Source organism: Vigna umbellata, chromosome 5, assembly GCF_029865625.1.
Source record: "Vigna umbellata cultivar VRB3 chromosome 5, Vumbellata_1.0, whole genome shotgun sequence".
NCBI lineage: Eukaryota > Viridiplantae > Streptophyta > Magnoliopsida > Fabales > Fabaceae > Vigna > Vigna umbellata.
Genome location: NC_142169.1, coordinates 27,019,926 through 27,032,322, shown reverse-complemented (window position 1 = coordinate 27,032,322; position 12,397 = coordinate 27,019,926).

Below are 12,397 nucleotides of genomic sequence, written 5' to 3'. Positions count from 1 at the left end.
ACACTGGTGGCGACGACATGATGAATGCGTTGAGTTATTTGACGAATATTCTCACTTTGAAGGTCTACGATGTAACAATTGAGTTCTCTTTACAATTGGCGCCAAAGCTTTATGGGAAACTCGGGTTTAAGGTTTGGCTCAAGAGAGAGGATTTACAACCCGTTTTCTCATTTAAGATTCGTGGAGCTCATAATATGATGACAAAGCTTCCTAGGGAGTTGTTGGAAAAGGGAGTTATCTGCTCTGCGGTGATTGTTATGTGAAGAGGGTTAATCCAAAGGTGAGGATTATTGGGGTGGAGCCCTCTGATGCAAATGCAATGGCGTTGTCATTCCATTATAATCAGAGACTGATTTTGGACCATGTTGGAGGATTTGTAGATGGTGTGACTGTTGGGATTTGCATCTAACTTACGTCATTTTAATTTTTTTTAAATATTTACACAGTACAACCTCTTCAAACGTGTCATGTATTCATCAAACTGCACAACTCATGCAGATTTGGCCACGATGGCATTTGCACAGTATGTTTTTAACGGCGTGAACAAAAAGGACCGGATTGAACATTTTTTAACGAAATACGGGTTCTTATTGAACTTTTTTAAAAAATAGAATCACTTTGAATCAAACCCCTAAAAATAAAGACTAAATGATGTATTAAACCTAAATAAAATAAGAATTGGATTTAAACATCTGAATATCGTTATGTTTTTGGATACCTTTACAATATAAGAAAGTATTAACCTCGCTCTTTAAAATATAAAATTATGAATTTTTTTCTTCTAGGCAACTCTAAAATCTTTTAAAATATAAAATTATGAATTTTTTTCTTCTAGGCAACTCTAAAATCTTTTAGAGTCCTTGTATTTTTGTCAAGAAGTCTTCATGTGACCCTCTCTCGTCACTTCACAACATGTCAACGTTAGCATTACTCTTACACATTTTATTAAAAAATTAAAATTGTTTAAATGATATAATGATTTTTATGTAAATTATAACAAAATGACAAATTTCAATTTTGTATGTAAGTTTAAAGACTAAAATATATACATATAAATTTTGATATAAAAACAAATTTGAATTTCATATATAAGTTTAAAAATTTATATATATATATATATATATATATATATATATATATATATATATATATATATATTTATATGGATAAAAAAATTAGTAACTGTCATAATATTGTAGTTTTATTATTAATTTTATTTTTATTAATATAAATTATTTTATTATTTTATTTTTAAAAAATTTATTTTAAAATTAAATTAACTCTATAGTAAAATTATATAAATTATTTATTTTTAACTATTTATTTTAAATATACTTTTTAAAAATCTAATAATATTTGTTATTTTAACGTGACAAAAATTAAATTTTTATTTTTTATAATCATAATAAAAAAAAAACGGATCACAATATATGCATGTACTCCCTGTAGTATATATATGTGTTTTGTAACCATAAATAAATTGTACTTATAGTAGAAAGAACACTTTTTTAAAAAGAATAAGTAGAAACAAACTCAGTTAGTGCGTGTTTAGTTTATGTTGAATCAAGCAACTGAAACTATTTTAATGCATAAAACTCTGTTGGGTGTTGCTCCCTTCGTCTCCACCCTATACTTTCTTCACCTCCCCATATTATTTTAAATACAATTATATCATTAAGTTAAAAAGATTTTTACTTTTACCCTATTTTAAATAATTTGAAATCCTAATTTTACTTTCCCAGCACCCACCTCCGGAACTCTCTTCCCATTTCTCCATTTTCGTTTTACCTCCCCACCTCCCGCACTTCCATTCCTTTTTCTTCCCAGATTTTTTTTCTGGTTTGAAAGCTTTCATTGTCGCCATGGTGTGAAGGAGCGTCGCCGCCGTGGTGTGGAGGAACATCGAGGAGCGTCCAGAGCATCAACTAGCGTGAGGAAGTATACATCAAACAAACTCTAAAATAAAAAACGTAATCCGTTTTTCCTTAAAACGGATGTTGACATCCGTTGAAGGATGTTGACATCCGTTGAAGGATGTTGACATCCGTTGAAGGATGTTGACATCCGTTGAAGGATGTCACCTCCGTTTACGTTTTTTATTTTAGGGTTTTATTTCAAGGTTTATTCGAATACGAGGAAGCACGACACGCACTGCACCACTCCACGCACTGCACCACTCCACACACTGCACCATGAGAGCGACACTGCACCACGAGAGGGAGACTGCTTGATAATTCTTTCCATCACCACCAACCTTTGCAACTTGTAGTATCTCACAACGACGAAAGAAAGAAAGGAAGAAATATAATGTTAAAAATGAAAGAAAAGTATTTTACTCATGTACGGGACTAGAATATGTTATTAATGAAATAGGTTGTGAATGGGTAAAATTAAAAAATAATAACCCTAAAAATAAAATTTTACTGAGGGAAAAAATAGTAAAGGGGAGGTGGAGGGAGAAAGCTGTGGTGGTGGAGGGAGCAACACCCAACTCTGTTATAGGTAAAATCATATTGAAACTGAAAAAACTAAATGATTATAGTAGGGCCATTTCTTTCTACACCTCAGATTTTCTTCCTACAATACCCATGCAAGGCCTTTCTCTTAGGTTTTAAGTAATGCAAACGAGTGGGGCCCACAGGGATATTTATTTTTTTGTCCTTTTGATGGATGCAGAAAATAAAAGTAAGGGCGTAAAATGGGGGTTTCTTGTAGTACGCCCTAGGGCCGACAACTTGAAAGAGGGTTTTTATCGGTTGCATGAATGTGTGGACCCATGCTGTATTGGAAAAAAGATGATAATGCATAAAGGAAGTTCTCACGTGCATAAGAGGTTGTGTGTGTTACATTTGAGTAAAAAAAGGTGTCATTGAAGTTAAAAAGAGACATTGATATGTTAACAATTTTTTTATAATGTTATTGTTTTATATATATATATATATATATATATATATATATATATATATTTAAAACGGACTAATCACAAACTACCACATAAGATATTGTAAAAATATTGTCAAAAAAAGTTGTTAAAAGAATATTTTTCTTAAAAAAAGTATAGGAAGCAGAACCGTGAATGGATTTGAAAATAAAAATTATATATAGTGCGTGAGTGAGGTTCTTTTAACATAAGCTTATATATCTCCTGTAGTTTAAAATAATGGGTTAGGACTAAAAGATAGGAGAAGATTATCTTGAACGACTGTTAATGGTTTATGGTTTAGGGGTTAGGGGTTAAGGGTTGGGGTTTAGGGTTAGGGTTAGGGTTAGGTTAAGTATTGGATTTAATTTATTTTTTGTTCAAATCTGTGCATTTATGTTCATATATTTATATTATGTTTTTATATTTATATTCCGTTTTTATATTGTTTTAAATAATTATATATATCAATTGTACTCTCTCCTTATATGATGGAATAATATACACAACTTTCATCCTTTCTTTTCTGTATTAGAAGAAAATTAATTCTTGATCACCAGCTTCTATTACTCCTGAGAATTCCATTGTTTGTTCTAAAAAAGACTTAGCTCTATAGATATTTGGCACTCTAGACTAGGGCATCCTTCTTCTTCTTGTTATATCAAATTACACACCAAGTATGTCACTTTACCTGATACAAAATACACTCATTGTGATACTTGTCACTATTCTAAGCAAAGGAAATTACCTTTTCAATTAAGTACTATTGTTTCAAAGGCTCCTTTTGATTTAATTCATGTTGATATTTGGGGGCCCTATTCTACTTCTTCTGTTGATGGTTTCAAATATTTCTTAACTATAGTGGATGATATGTCTAGACACACATGGATTAAATTGATGGCAAGTAAGTCAGATACAAGATCACAACTTATTGGCTTTGTTTCTTAGGGTTAAATATGTTTTTAGTCCCTAAACTATTGGCCTTTTCTGGTTTTCGTCCCTCTTTCAAAGTAAGGTACAATTTGGTCCTCATTCTTTTCGATAACGTTCGTTTTAGTCCTCGAAAACTAACACCGTTTAAAAATTTGGTCCTCATTTAGCAACAAAATGAGGACTAAAACCAAAGTTCCGAGGACTAAAACGAACGTTTCGAAAAGAATGAGGACCGAATTGTACCTTACTTTGAAAGAGGGACGAAAACCAGAAACGACCAATAGTTTAGGGACTAAAAACATATTTAACCCTTGTTTCTTATATCAAAACACAATTTGGCATTGATGTAAAATTTGTTAGATCAGATAATGGTAATGAGTTTGTGTTGGTGGATTTTGGCAAGCACACCGAATCGTTTCAAGTAATAAACCATGGTAAGACTAGATATCGTTTTCCCAAGAGACTCGTAATACTAGAGAATTGTGCGATTAACAACTCATCTAGACTCAATAGAACAACATTCATTTATAAATATGTGCAACAAGATAAATTCACAAATATACAATGGTTGGACTTTGGTCATTAAAGACACTTAGATATGGACAAGACTAGAAATGGTAAGAAATGACATTGTTAAGGTTAATTTTCACCTATTTCACTCTTGTGCCTACCCTATTTCATCTCCTCTCCATCAATTTACCAAAGTCAATCCACAAAAACACTCTAACCCTAATCCCTTAGGTGAAAGAGTCTAGGTTTTCCCTATTAAACTCCAATCCCTTGGAAAATCTAACAAGCAAATCCACATTAATGAGCTAGGATTTTAAGACAACATGTGAATCATCTTCCATCCCTAGAATCAATGACCACAAGGACTCTTGTTTCAGTTCTAGGTTCCATCTTACGTCCCAATAATCCATGAAACCCCAAAATCAAGTCATGAACATTCCTATTACATGCAAGCTTTAAGATTGGAAACAAGAATACTAGCAATTGATAGAAAAGGCATATATAAATACAAATCAATTATCCATTATACAAGAATTCATAGGCTACATCTAACCATAACAAGATGAATTTGGTTCTCCACTTCCATGGAGAACCCTAGAGCTTACAAACATGGATGGAAGAAGAAGGAAACCCAAAGGAAGAGAAGGAGATGTTCCCACATGCTCCTCACGCCCTTCATGAGCTCCAGCAGTGAAATCGCGCCTCCAAAGAACCAAAGACCTAAAGCCCTTCGCGTTTCTAAGTTAAATAGACAAATCTTCCATGTCAGCAAAAAATGGCGCTCCAGCCCCCCTGTGTGAGGGGCGCCCCAGTGCGCGACAATCATGATGCAGTGGCGCTCCAACGCCCTTGAGCTAGGGGGCCCCTAACTAGGTTCAGCAGCACTGCTTCGTTTTTTGGTTTTTCTGCAGATTTGCTTGCTTTTGTGCCTGGTTCAGTTCTCTACATTGTTGGAGATTCTTCCAAGCACATCATTAGCTACAAAATAAATGGATTATAGATGAAATTACATCAAAGTAACCCAAAACACAATTATTCATAAAACTAAGATAAAAGAGAGGATTAAGCAAATTACAAGCTAGAAAAGAGTTGATTTTTCTACTAAATTCATGCTCAGAGAATGGTAAGAATTAGCATTATCAATTTGAAATGATAGATTTTTATAGACAAAAAGGGATACAACATCAATTATCTTGTGTTGAAACACCTCAACAAAATGAAGTTGTTGAGAGAAAACATCAACACATTCTCAATGTTGCTAGATCTTTAATATTTCAATCCCATTTTCCCATAACTTTCTGGTCTTTTGCTGTTCGTTATGCTGTGCAACTCATTAATATTTTAACTTCCAAAGTTTTGACATATTTTTCTCCATCTCAACTGTTACACAATGTTAAACCTGCATTACTTACTTACGAGTTTTTGGCTCACTTTGCTAAGCTTCAACTCTTCAAGCTCATGAAAGAAAATGTGTTTTACTTGGTTTTAAAAAAGGAGTGAAAGGCTACCTTTTGTTAGATTTAAACTCCAGGGAAATTTTTCTATCAAGGAATGTAGTATTTTATGAAAACATATTTCCTTTTCTTACTAGTAACAAGCACTCACTTATTGATACACAAAATTCCTTGGATTTTGTCACCAAAATCATTTCCTCTCCATCACCTATTTTCTCAGAGTTACTGATCAACCCTCTTTACCACCTACATCTCCTCCTTCTATTGTTCCAGACCCTGTTACTTTTTCTTCTCAACCTGTTTTTGTTGAACCTGCCACTACTACTCCACAAAGAAAATCAATCAGGACAAAACATAAACCATCTTATTTGTAGTACTATCATTGCAACATGTTATCTACTTCTTCCGCCACTCATTCATCCACAAGTACCTTATATCCTTTCTCTTCATATCTCTCTTATGATGCATTATCATCTCTTCATAAATCATATGTCCTTAATCTTTCCCAAGTTAGTGAACCTAAAACCTATAACCAAGCCATCAAACATGTTGGAGAAATGCCATGGATCAAGAAATTGCAGCTTTAGAAAATTCTAAAACTTGGGCTTTGACTGATCTACCTTATGGTATTGGATGTAAATGGGTATACAAAATAAAGAGGCATGCTAATAGGAGTATTGAACGATACAAGGCAAGGTTAGTAGCCAAAGGCTACACACAACAACAAGGCTTAGATTACTTTGAGACTTTTTCACCTGTTGTCAAACTCATAATAGTAAGATTGGTTATGGCTTTAACAGCCTCCAAACATTGGTATTTACATCAACTAGATTTAAATAATGCTTTTTTACATGGGGATCTAGATGAAGAAGTATACATGTCTCTTCCTCTTGGCTATAAAACAGAAAAACCAGGACAAGTTTGCAAGTTGTTGAAGTCTTTATATGGACTCAAGCAGGCATCTAGACAATGGAATTACAAGTTGACAACTACTTTACTTTCTTTGGGCTACATACAATCAAAATCAGATTATTCACTTTTTGTCAAAAGTGATTATGCTCATATCACCATCTTACTTGTTTATGTAGATAATATTTGGCAGGTGATGACATCCAAGAAATCCAAAATGTGAAGGCTCTATTGAATGCAAAGTTCAAGTTTACAAACCTAGGCCAACTCAAGTACTTTTTGAGCTCAGAAATTGCAAGATCTCAACAGGGCATTAATTTGTCACAAAGGAAGTATGCTCTAGAGTTACTAAAAAATGCAGGATTGTTGGGATGTCAACCTGTTTCTACTCCCATACAGCCAGGCACAAAATTTTCCAAGACAGAAGGGAAACCCTATTCAGATGTGCATGCCTATAGAAGACTTCTTGGCAGGTTATTATATCTAACCAACACAAGACCAAATTTATGTTTTGTTGTTAGTACTCTCAGTCAATTTCTTTCCAATCCTTTGGAAGATCACTATGTAGAAGCAATAAGGATCCTGAGATATACCAAGAACAATCCAGGACAAAGATTATTCTTTCCCTCCAACACAGAACATGCTCTCAAGGCTTTTAGTGATTCTGATTGGGATGCTTGCCTTGACATTAGAAGGTCTGTGACTGGTTTTAATGTGTTCTATGGTGCATCCTTAATCAGCTGGAAATCGAAGAAGCAAGGTACTATATCTAGATCATCACCTGAAGCAGAATATAGAGCCTGAGCTTCCACAACATGTAAAATTCAATGGCTTTTGTATTTGCTCCATGATTTGAAACAACCTCTACCACAACCAGTTCCTCTGTTTTGTGACAATCAATCTTTTATACAAATTGGACATAATCCAGCCATGCATGAGAGGACAAAACATATTGAAATTGATTATCATCTCATAAGGGATAAAGTTCAAGCTGGTGTAATTAAGCTCCTGTCCATTTCTACTTCAGCCCAACTTGCAGACATTCATACTAAAGCTTTGCATCCAGCACAATTTCAATCTTTGTTATCCAAGGTGAGCATTAAGGATATATATGCTGCAGCTTGAGGAGGATATTGGATTTAATTTATTTTTCGTTCAAATATGTGCATTTATGTTCATATATTTATATTCTGTTTTTATATTTATATTTCGTTTTTATATTGTTTTAAATAGTTATATATACACATTGTACTCTCTCCTTATATGATGCAATAATATACACAATTTTCATCCTTTTTTCTCTCGTAACATTAAGGGTTATGGTTTATGATTTATGGTTTAGGGGTTAGGGGTTAGGGGTTAGGGGTTAGGGGTTAGGGGTTAGGGGTTAGGGGTTAGGGTTACGGGTTAGGGGTTAGGGGTTAGGGGTTAGGGGTTAGGGGTTAGGGGTTAGGGTTTACGGTTTAGGGTTGAGAGTTTACGGTTTAGAATGTTAAGGGTTAGGGGTTAGGGATTAGGGGTTAAGGGTTAGGGTTTAGGGGTTAAGGGTTAGGGTTAGGAGTAAGATTAGGGTTAGGTTTTAGGGTTTAAGGTTTAGGGTTAGGGTTATGTTAATGGTAGGTTAGGGTTTAGGATTTAGAATTTATGGTTAAGGTATAGGGTTAGGGTTAGGGTTTTAAGGTTTAGAGTTTAAGGTTTAGGATTTCGAGTTTAGGTAGTAAAATTTTGTGAATTTAATAAACTCTTAACTTATAATTTGTTAAAAATAAAAAAATAGTTTTTTAAGTTAAAAATGTTTTGCAAATCAACTTATATAGGATAAACATTTTTTAATATTTTAGGATTTTAAACGTATATTTTTTAATTTAAATTTTAATAAAACTTTGTCTTTAGCGTAATTTGGTGAATTTAATAAACTCTTAACTTATAATTAGTTAAAAATAAAAAATTATCATTTTAATTTAAAAATGTTTTACAAATCAACTTGTATAAAATAAATATTTTTTAATATTTTAGGGTTTTAAACGTATAATTTTTAATTTAAATTTTAAATAAGTCTTTGTCTTTAGCCAAATTTAGTGAATTTAATAAGTATTAAATTTAGGGAATTTAATAAATTTTAAATAATCAACTTAGTTATAAGTGTTTTTTTTTAATTTAAAAAAAAATAACAAAATGTTGGTACAACGGTAAACAATGACCCCTCCCCCATGAAGAAGAAGGCCTAGTAAAACTGTAGAAATAAAGATAGAATAGTAGTTTCTTTACTGTTGGAAAGGTCGATTTGAAATGTTTTTGCTTTATTGAGATTCCGTGTTGATGCAATAAAGATATAATGCTCATTATCATACTAACCCTGATAATCTGCTGAGACTATGGTAGAATAATCAAAATATATATGAATCTTCCTGGTTATGCAGCTATAGAATAAGAAGTAAGAGAATGACCCATCTCCCTCCACCAGGATGTTAAGGTAATAGAACAACTTTTTTCTTAATTTTATTTATTTCTTAACTTCATTATCCTTACAAGTTACAATCAAGTTACAATCACTATTAGTCACCAATCCAATTACTTTTAACATGTTAAACATATAATCTCAAAGCCAAAAATTTCATATATTAAAACAATTCATTAAATCATTATAAATTAGCACCAGAATAACTAAAAATGCTAAAATCACATACCAGTCCATGCAGCTACACACCCAGCAAGTGCACTAAAAGTCAAAACACTCACAAATCTAGTTTTCCATGAATGAAGAATATTGCTTCCGTTTCTACTGCAGAAATAAAACTATTTACTTATCTAACGTTTTTTATGCTACTGCTCCTACTCTTCTTAAACTTTGATTTTTGCATGTACTTTTTCTTGATTGCAATGTTTTGTTTTGTTTCATATGTCACCGATACACATACGTCTGTCTCTCTTCTTCGTTTTACTGTATCTACGTGTATAAAAACACAAGGTGTCCATTATGGATCGTTTTTGGACTCAAATACGAAATATAGGATGCTATGTTTCCAACAAGAACAATAAAATACTAGACAAATACATACAGAGAAGAAGGAAACTCTCCTTCATGTTGCGGTAGCCAAGACCCAACACCATCTTCCAATACCGAAAACTCACTCATCATACTACCCGCATTACTACTGAATTTGGCCTCTTTCATAGTTCCAGATACATTGCATGAACGACACAAGCCCCATCATTACATTGTACCCACAATTGCAACAAACCCATTCAACTTTCTCCAAGAGCGTTATTCCCTACACCATAGCAGACTACTCCCTGCACTTCCTCATTCCTCTTTTACCCTTCTGTAAAATTTAATTATTAGGGTTATTTTTTTTCAACATCCACCAACTTCATTAATGAAATATTAATGGTCCCCTATATGAATGCATGCAACCCCACATAAACTTTCAACTTCTTCCTCTCTAACTGTTTTATTATGTTGTGAGTGTGGGAGTGTTGTGAGTGTGTCTCCTCTATAAGTGTAATGTGCTTAGTGGGAGGTTGCAAAGATTAGTGGTGATGCAAGGAAATGATCCAGCGGTGACAAAAGTCGGTTTTGGTGGTAGTGCTTGAAGGTGCAATGCAATGGTATCAACATTAACAGAGGAAGTTCGTCTCAGGTGCGTAAGGAAGATGGTAACCCTTCAACCGATGTGAATATCCATCGACGAATATTAACATCCGTTAAAGGGTTACCATGTTTTCAACTTTTGTTTTATTATATTAGTTTATTGTTATTAATTTTATATTTTTTTGAAGATATTTTAATAATGTAATTTATATGTAGATATATCTTTATGTTTTTGTATTTTTTTTTCTTGTTTAAGGATATCAATATATAAATTTAATGTTCTTTTAATATTTTAGTTTATTGTTTTTTATATATAATTTTTGTATTTTTTTAATTATTTAACAATTTTATAATTATATAAAAAATAACTTATTAGTTTTTAGTTATATGAAACGTATAATTTAATTATATTATTATTTTTATTGATTAATTATTAATTATGTTAATGAGACTTATATAATTTTATAGGTGATTATTGTTTGAAATGAATGAATATTTTCATATGGATTCTCAAATTGATTCCTAGTTTCATATCCGACGATTTCTCTTCATTCATTAACAAAGTTGTAGAGGAATTTGACAAATAAATTTATCACAAATGAAATATTTCGTTCTCGGAAGCACTTAATTGAATGAGTAAGAGGGATGACTTGTGATTTAGGATTTGTTGTGGTAATAGTAGGAAGAAAAATGTTCGTCATACTTGGATGATGTGAAAGAGAGGAAAAATATTGGAAATACAAAGCCGATGCGGTAAACCATGTTCAGATGGGGACATATATGGGGTGTGTTTAAGGTGATGTGTGGACATCACAACCATGAGTTGGCTGAAACTTTAGTTGGTCACCCTTATACTGGTGGTAGTATAGGTTAAAATATGAGTGAACAGTCATTACTGGTTGATATGACAAAGAGTAAAGTTACACATGCAAATATTGTATTAACCCTCAAATAAAATAATGATCGAAATGTCACAACGATTAAACAAATCTACAACGCAAGGCAATCATATAAACAATCATTGAAAGGATCCAAAATTGAACTACAACAACTTATGATGTTGTTAGACTAGGATATAAGTACATTCATTGGAGCATGTGTGTCGATGATTTAGAGGTTGTTGTTGACTTCTTTTGGACACACATTTGATGCAGAGAAATTGTTAAACACATTTAATGTTGTATTGTTTATGGATTTCCACATATAAAACAAACAAATATAGACTTCTGTTGCTTGAGATTGTGATCATGATGTCTAAAAAGGGTTAACCTTCTCTCAACCGCATTTGCTTTCTTGTCTACTGAAAGACAAAGTAATTTCACTTGGACTTTGGAAAAGCTGAAAGATTTATGTTTAAGATTATTAGAGGTAGGGTTAAAAGGTCATAGTTAAAGTTAAGGTTAAGGTTGTGTTGTCAAGGTTAAGGTTAAAATTACGATTATGGTTAATGTGATGAGGTTTAATGTTAGAATACGGGTTAGACTTATATATGCTCATCATGGATTGGGTTAAGATTAGGGTTATAATTAGTGTGAGTGAGAAAGGGTTAGGGTTTTGGTCAGGTTAGGGTTAATGTCAATATAAGGGGTTTGGTGTTAAGGTTAGGGTTGGGTTATGATCAGAGGGTCGGAGTTAGAGTCAAGGTTAAGGTTATTATAATTATTGTCATGGTTCAAGTTTAGGGGTTAGGGGTTTGTTTGGTTACGGGTTAGAGTTAAGGTGAGGGTTAATATTATTGTTAGGGTAAAAAGGCTAGTAGGCTTTAGGGGTTAAAAGTTTAAAGTTTTTAGTTAGGGTAATAATAATATGGTTATGGTCATGATTAGTTAGGGTTAGGGTCGAGGTTAATGGCATGGTTAAGGTGGCATGGTTAAGGTGGCATGGTTAAGGTTAAGGTTAGGGTAAATGTTTTATGGCAAGAGTCAAGGCGCAAGGTCGGTGTGAGGTTTAGAGTTAGGGCTAGCTAGGTCAGGATCAGGTTTAATGTTACAATTGGGGTTATATATAATCATCATGGTTAGTTTTATTGTTAGGATTGTTGGGGATTATTAGGGTTAGGGTTAAGATCGTGGTTAGGTT